Source organism: Engraulis encrasicolus, chromosome 7 (genome assembly GCF_034702125.1).
Source record: "Engraulis encrasicolus isolate BLACKSEA-1 chromosome 7, IST_EnEncr_1.0, whole genome shotgun sequence".
Taxonomy (NCBI): Eukaryota; Metazoa; Chordata; class Actinopteri; order Clupeiformes; family Engraulidae; genus Engraulis; species Engraulis encrasicolus.
Genome location: NC_085863.1, coordinates 422,367 through 429,088, shown reverse-complemented (window position 1 = coordinate 429,088; position 6,722 = coordinate 422,367). Strand labels below are relative to the sequence as shown.

Sequence of the window (6,722 nt, the reverse complement as noted above, 5' to 3'; positions counted from 1 at the left end):
ATTAAATGACATGATTGCTATCTAATATCCTTTTGATATGTCTAAAGTTACTCAGCACTGTGTTATTAAATGGCATGATTGCTATCTAATGTCCTTTTAATATGTCTAAAGCTGCTCAGCAATTTGCTTATTGTGTTAGCCTGCTGCCAAATGCTCTGTGACCACCAGCAATGGAGGAAGACGAACGTGGCAGCCAAAATGATATGGCTTTCATTACTTACCAAAATCATATGGCTTTCCTCATTCATCAATATCACAGCACTAACATTGGGGTTATGATTTCAATTAGTCCAGAGTGTCCTCAGGTGCTAAGTGATGACTCTTGAATGTAATGAGTGTAGTTGCCCCCACTCTGCTGTTAGAGGGAGGGAGGAGGCTGATGACATGGGGACTTTTCTTATTTAGTTTAGTCCTTCAAACAGTGAACCCATCCACACAGAGAACCCATACATACAGCAAACCCATACCCTCCTGATATGAACCCATACCCTCCTCATGTGAACCCATACCATCCCCATACAGTTCAGACAACCTGGGCCTCATACATGTCAGTGCAGTTGATCCGTTATATCCCCCAATATGCAGCACTGGTGTTCCTGAATGCATGAAGACTCTAGAACATGTGCAGGTTCCGACTCATTGTGTCCAATGAGGGAGAGAATCCAGCTGCTACTGCTCCTGCTGCTGGTAGCACGCGCACACACACACACACACACACACACACACACACACACACACACACACACACACACACACACACACACACACACACACACACACACACACACACACACACACACACACACACACACACACACACACTGCTGCTGCTGCTGCTGCCGGTGTAATGTCTTCTTGGCATGCACAGACACAGCTAAGCTCTGGCCTCCAGCTTGGCTCAAACTCTGTCAGACGCATTCATCACACACAAACACACGCACACACATACACACACACACACACACACACACACACACACACACACACACACACACACACACACACACACACACACACACACACACACACACACACACACACACACACACACACACACACACACACATTCATCACTGCAGCTCGTCCCATCTCTCCTTGCCACGGCTTATAGCAATGCCAGAGTCAGCTCACATCAATAGCAATTAACGCTCAGCTTGTAATTTACTCTGAGAAGTGTGTGGACAGCCAGGCCTAATATTTTCTAAGTCATTCCTCCCCCGTATTCAGAGTGGCTGATGTCTACTCTGTGATTCTGCTGCTGTGATTCAGAGAGGAAAGCTCATGTTCACACATCTGCAGAACATTCTGAATTAATCACCCTAAAGACCATCTATCTGTATCTCACCCGGGCTGCCCTCACCATCCTCAGCTGCCCTCACCATCACTCAGCTGCCAGGATGAGAATGAAAGAGCAAATATCTCTGTGTAGGCAGGATTGACGAAGCCTAAATCTACATCTCTGTGTAGAGTGATAAGGCTCAGTGTGGATCTGATACAGTGCTGAACAGAAATGTAGTGTCAGAAATTACAAAAATAGGGTTGAATGAGTTTCTGGCACATTTGCATATTCTAAAACTGAAGCAAAGAAACCTGAAGATTGTCATTACCCAGCTGTGTATTGGTGTGTGTTTGTTGGAATTCATGAGATTATGCAAATACCAAAGACCTCATGTGCCACCATCAGCATGCCAGGTGCCAGTAATGCAATACCTCTGACCAATTGGATGCAATACCTCAGACTTATTTTTCATTGAGGCAGCCTCTCACCAATGACTGTACAGAATTTGCCTCAAATAATGTCATTACTCGGTTGCATAATAATCTCCTTATACATTTGCATTTTCTTTTGAACTCACTTGAAGCAAATGAAAGTTCTTAAAGTTCATGTCAACTTTCAGTATTTAGGGTTCAATGTTTTCAGCAACATTGTTTTCGTTCTTTGCCATGACTTCAACAGGTTCAAACACAGTCAATATTAAACACAACTTTGTAGTGCAAGTAACTCTCAATTATGAAGAGTTAAACTAAAATATGTTGCCCGCTATTGGCCTCGACTCTATGGCATAAGCCTGGTACCATATCTGACTTCACTGGCAGCCAATACATTTTTTATGGAGCACAATGACAGAGCAGTTAAGAAGTTTATTTTCTTTAATACAAGAAAGAGCTGCCTGTGCATTACATTTTCTGCTCACGTGAACTTAAACATAACGTACTCAATTATCAACCATGGACTCGTTTTGCTTTCTACCATTTTACTAAATGACTTGAATAACTCTGTTGACCTCTAGAAGAGAAATTAATGGTGTGATGACAGAAATAGCGGTCGGTGTGTCCTAAAGCACAATGAAGTTATGTCTTTGTGTGTTGATTGTCGTTAGAAGAAACCACTTTATTCAAATCATCTTACTCTTTCTCTTTTTACTGTTACATTTTACTCTTAGTTTGTGTGTGTGTGTGTGTGTGTGTGTGTGTGTGTGTGTGTGTGTGTGTGTGTGTGTGTGTGTGTGTGTGTGTGTGTGTGTGTGTGTGTGTGTGTGTGTGTGTGTGTGTGTGTGTGTGTGTGTGTGTGTGTGTGTGTGTGTGTGATAGAGAGAGAAAGAGAGAGAGCGAGAGCGAGAGAGAGAGATCAGAAAAAGAGAGAACACAAATGAGAGAAGGAAGGAGACAGAGCCAGACAGCTTGAGTCTTATGTGTGTAAATAAGCCTGATAATTTGCAGCTGTAAAGAATGTCTATCGATGCCTTACAATGCCTTCCGTCTCCTTATTTGGACATCCTGTATATTGCTGTGTTCCTGAAGAGTCTCTTTTCTCAGCTTGTTTACAGACGGCTGTCTGCAGCTTGGAGAGATGGAGGGGTTTTAGATATTTCCTCAAATCATCACCCACTGCCTGATCTCTCCACTCCCTGATTTTCTATTCTTTCTTCTGCCAATCACTCCCTTCCTCCTCTCTTTCTTATGCCGATCTCTTGCTCCTCTCTTCTGCTGATCCCTCGTTCTCTTCCTCCTCCTCATGTCTAGTTTCCTCTTCATCCTCCTCATCTGCTTCCTCTGTGGAGATCACACAGCATGCTTTACTGAGGAAGCTTTCAGGCCTTGAGGCAAACCTTAGCTATCAACACTGTAGTTGTGGGACTTGTTCCTATCCAGGCTGTGCAGAATAATCTGGCATAAATAAAGACAGTTGCTATTGCAGCCCTTCAACTGGAGTGCCAATAGCAAGACAGGAGTAAAGAGCATTGCTGTGTCTTACCAATGTAGACAACAGCTTCTGTGGTAACAGGCAAATGTGAATCCTCTGAAACCTACCGCATGCATGCAGTGTCTTTGTTTGAATAGAACTATTCAGTGTGGTTCTGAATCGGCCCGCTAGTTAGGAAAGAGATATGGCTGCTTGATACTGTAGTGTCTTCCCTGTGAGGGCTGGAGGTTATCAGTTTAAGTTACTCTGGAAGACTCTGGGAATCTCGTCTTGCTGAAGTGATTTGTCTAGAAAGTGCTGACTTAATCCCCCAGTTAACTCCCTGAACTGGAAGGCAGAAAAATGATAACCAGACAACTCTGCTGTGTCTCATTGGGATCGATTGATTCTCTGGTGGAGGAATATCTGTGTTTTTATGCATGTCGATCAATGTGCTCCAAATAAATGCACATTATTGTGAAGGTAATCTTTTAGACGGAACAGCGCAGGGAAAGAGAGGAGGACAACATTACAATACTAATAACAGAGGTGGCATTGGAAGATGAATATATTTTATACAGCACAGCACCAAAGCAGAGAGGCAGAATATTACACTATTCGAAAGCGAAAAGTGAAAGCCCATTGGGAAACTCCAACTCCCATTGTCATTGTGACACAGCACTCCACTGCACACAACGAAATTGCATTTATGCCTCACCCGTGCAAGGGGGCAGCCCTCAGTGGCGCCCCATGGGGAGCAGTGCGGTGGGACGGTACCATGCTCAGGGTACCTCAGTCATGGAGGAGGATGGGGGAGAGCACTGGTTGATTACTCCCCCCACCAACCTGGCGGGTCGGGAGTCGAACCGGCAACCTTTGAGATGCAAGTCTGACGCCCTAACCGCTCACCCATGACTGCCCATAACTATTCAATACAGAGGCGGCTTTAGAAGAAGATTATTTCAGTTGAAGTTATTGTGCTAGTGGCTGTTATTCTGTGGTCCCAAGGAGAGAAATGGGTGTTGGTAACACTTCCAAATAAGGGGCCATAATTAACAGTAAAGTAGCTAAAACCTAATACTTAAGTAAGGGTTAATAATCATTATTTAATGCCACATTAGACACATATTAATTGTTATTAATGCATATGTTGAACATTAGTAAGCAGTTACTTAACTATTAGATAACTATTACCTTGTGTTACAAGTTAATGGCATATTATTATTTAACTAATAGATAAGTAAGGGCACAGTTAATAGTTAAGTAGCTATCAGGTCATACTTAACTAAGGACCAAAATGAACACTTACTTAATACAAAAGCAAGGCATAACTAATGGTTAATTAATACATAAATATTGGGTTTTGGGACCCTTATATGTGACCCCCCACCACGAAACCAGGCATAAGTCGCGCAGCCGCGTTCAGAGCTACAGCCAAATTTAGTCAGGGAAGCGATTTTCTATGTGTTTTGACATCTTGGAAGAAAACGGTACCTTAACACTTATATTTTCAATTTCCATGGTCATTACATTCAAATTCGGTCAATAAAGATGTTTATTATGTCAATTATGTCAGCGTGATCAAAAGTTCAGGCTTCATTGAGCAAAGAGAAAGCCGAAATGTGCCACTTTTCCCCGACCGAAACAACCTCCGATCTGTTGCGGATCATCCAAGTGTTTGGTACGAGGAGAAAGCTAATGAAATGCCCTGTCCAATCACGTAGGTCAAATGGCGATATTATTTTGTAGTTCTTTTAAAAGAGCCAATCAAAAGAGTAAACCAAACCCTCTTGTTGCTATGCCTGTCAAGATCAAGCTCCGTGATTGGTCAAACGCCCACCGCGTGCTCTACGGGCATGCGCAGTTCTCTCACTTACATCCGCAACAAACCAAGCATGGTTAGTGTTATTGCAAGTTTGATTAATGTTTCGTCTCATAAATAGCCGTATTTACTCCTCATTTTTGGACAACAATGACAAGGACAAAGGCGACTGGGAGTCTGATGATGACTGGGATGCCTTTGATGATGAAAAAGACGATCGAGTGCACGAACTGGGAACAGATTCAGCAGTGGAGAAGACCAATGCGATTTTTACCGCGGACGTATCTCCCAATTCTGGCTATGAAAAGACCAATAATCTTTGGTAAGTTAGTGTGCAACTTAGTTACATAGCAGAGGACACTTTCTGTTTCTTGATTTTTACGTTTTAACCCTCCGGATTTCATCTGCATGACATGTATGTGTGGGTATAATGGAGCTCTAGAAAAACGTCTCAGTGCATGCCTTTAGTGATTACATACTCCTCGTTTTGAAATGGGCTAAACTTAAAATAATACTGACAGTATATGCAACTATTCTACCTGTAGTTAACTGGAATGGTATTTTTTACATACTATTCCTATTATTTTTTCCAGCATCAGCAAGGAAAGACTAACAGGCTTACTGAAATGGTACTCCAATGGGACAGGACAGGAGGGAGAAAGAGATCCCTTCAGCTGGACAACATCAAAGGAGAGGTGACATTCATCCAACAACAAGGTTCACAAAATGCCCTAGTGCTCACTGGACATGTCCCTGGATTTAAACGTGATGATCTACAGCCCCTGCCTTCAGTTCACACTGCCACCAAGGTCAACCAAAGCTACAAAGATGTTCTTCTTGGGACAGGTAATTAACATTCTCTTTTAAATATTGTGGTCATCTAACCTATTTGTAATATGGGTGTCATAGTTGGCTGGTAGCCATTCTTTTAATGAATTTCATGTTTATGCTGCAGCTGTCATATTTCAATGCTTTTAAGGTTAATATCTTGATTTACAATGGGCGGCGATTGTTAAAATTCTACTCCATATAATGACCTATATCGATTTATATGTAAATAATTAATTTCAGTTGAGCTGGAAAAGAGAAAAAAATGTAGCTGTCTTAGGGTATAACTATTTTTGTTTTGAAAACTTTTTTTCTGTCAATTCATTATTTTTGTTATTTTTCATAGAGAAGAACTATTGGACCATCAAGCACCAACAAGAGTGGAGACTTGAAGAAAGCAACGCATATCTGAATCTTACACTGACTCTGAGAGTGCCCATAGACAGGTTGTGGGCGTGGAGATGAACTTTTAAATCTGTAAATATGTGGCAAGTACACAAGAGAATACGTGAGTAATGTGTGTGTGTGTGTGTGTGTGTGTGCGTGCATGCATGCGCGCATGCATGCGTGTGCATGTGTGTATGTGTTTATACTAAATGCATTTAATTTAATGCTATATTGACCTAAATGTTCATGTCCTTGATGCACTGTATGTTGTGTTTTTTTAAGCTTTGGCAGCATTGATACTTCCAAGCATGCCAATAAAGCACATTTGAATTTGAATATGCAAGTTAAATTGTCTTTTTTAGTTCTTTTAGGGTTGCCATTGGTAAGCGGTAGGGCAGTCATGGGTAAGCGGTTAGGGCATCAGACTGTATCCCAAAGGTTGCCGGTTCGACTCGTGACCCGCCAGGTTGGTGTGGGAGTAATTAAGCAGTGCTCTCCCCA

At 42.1% G+C, this 6,722-nt stretch overlaps 1 long non-coding RNA gene across 1 annotated transcript; it reads left to right on the top strand.

Moving 5' to 3' along the window:
* Positions 1-4,794: 4,794 nt before the first annotated feature.
* Positions 4,795-6,364, top strand: LOC134451885 (uncharacterized). The gene is made up of 3 exons (XR_010035301.1): positions 4,795-5,328; positions 5,600-5,852; positions 6,181-6,364. It is a non-coding gene; the product is annotated as an uncharacterized LOC134451885 (long non-coding RNA).
* Positions 6,365-6,722: the final 358 nt, after the last annotated feature.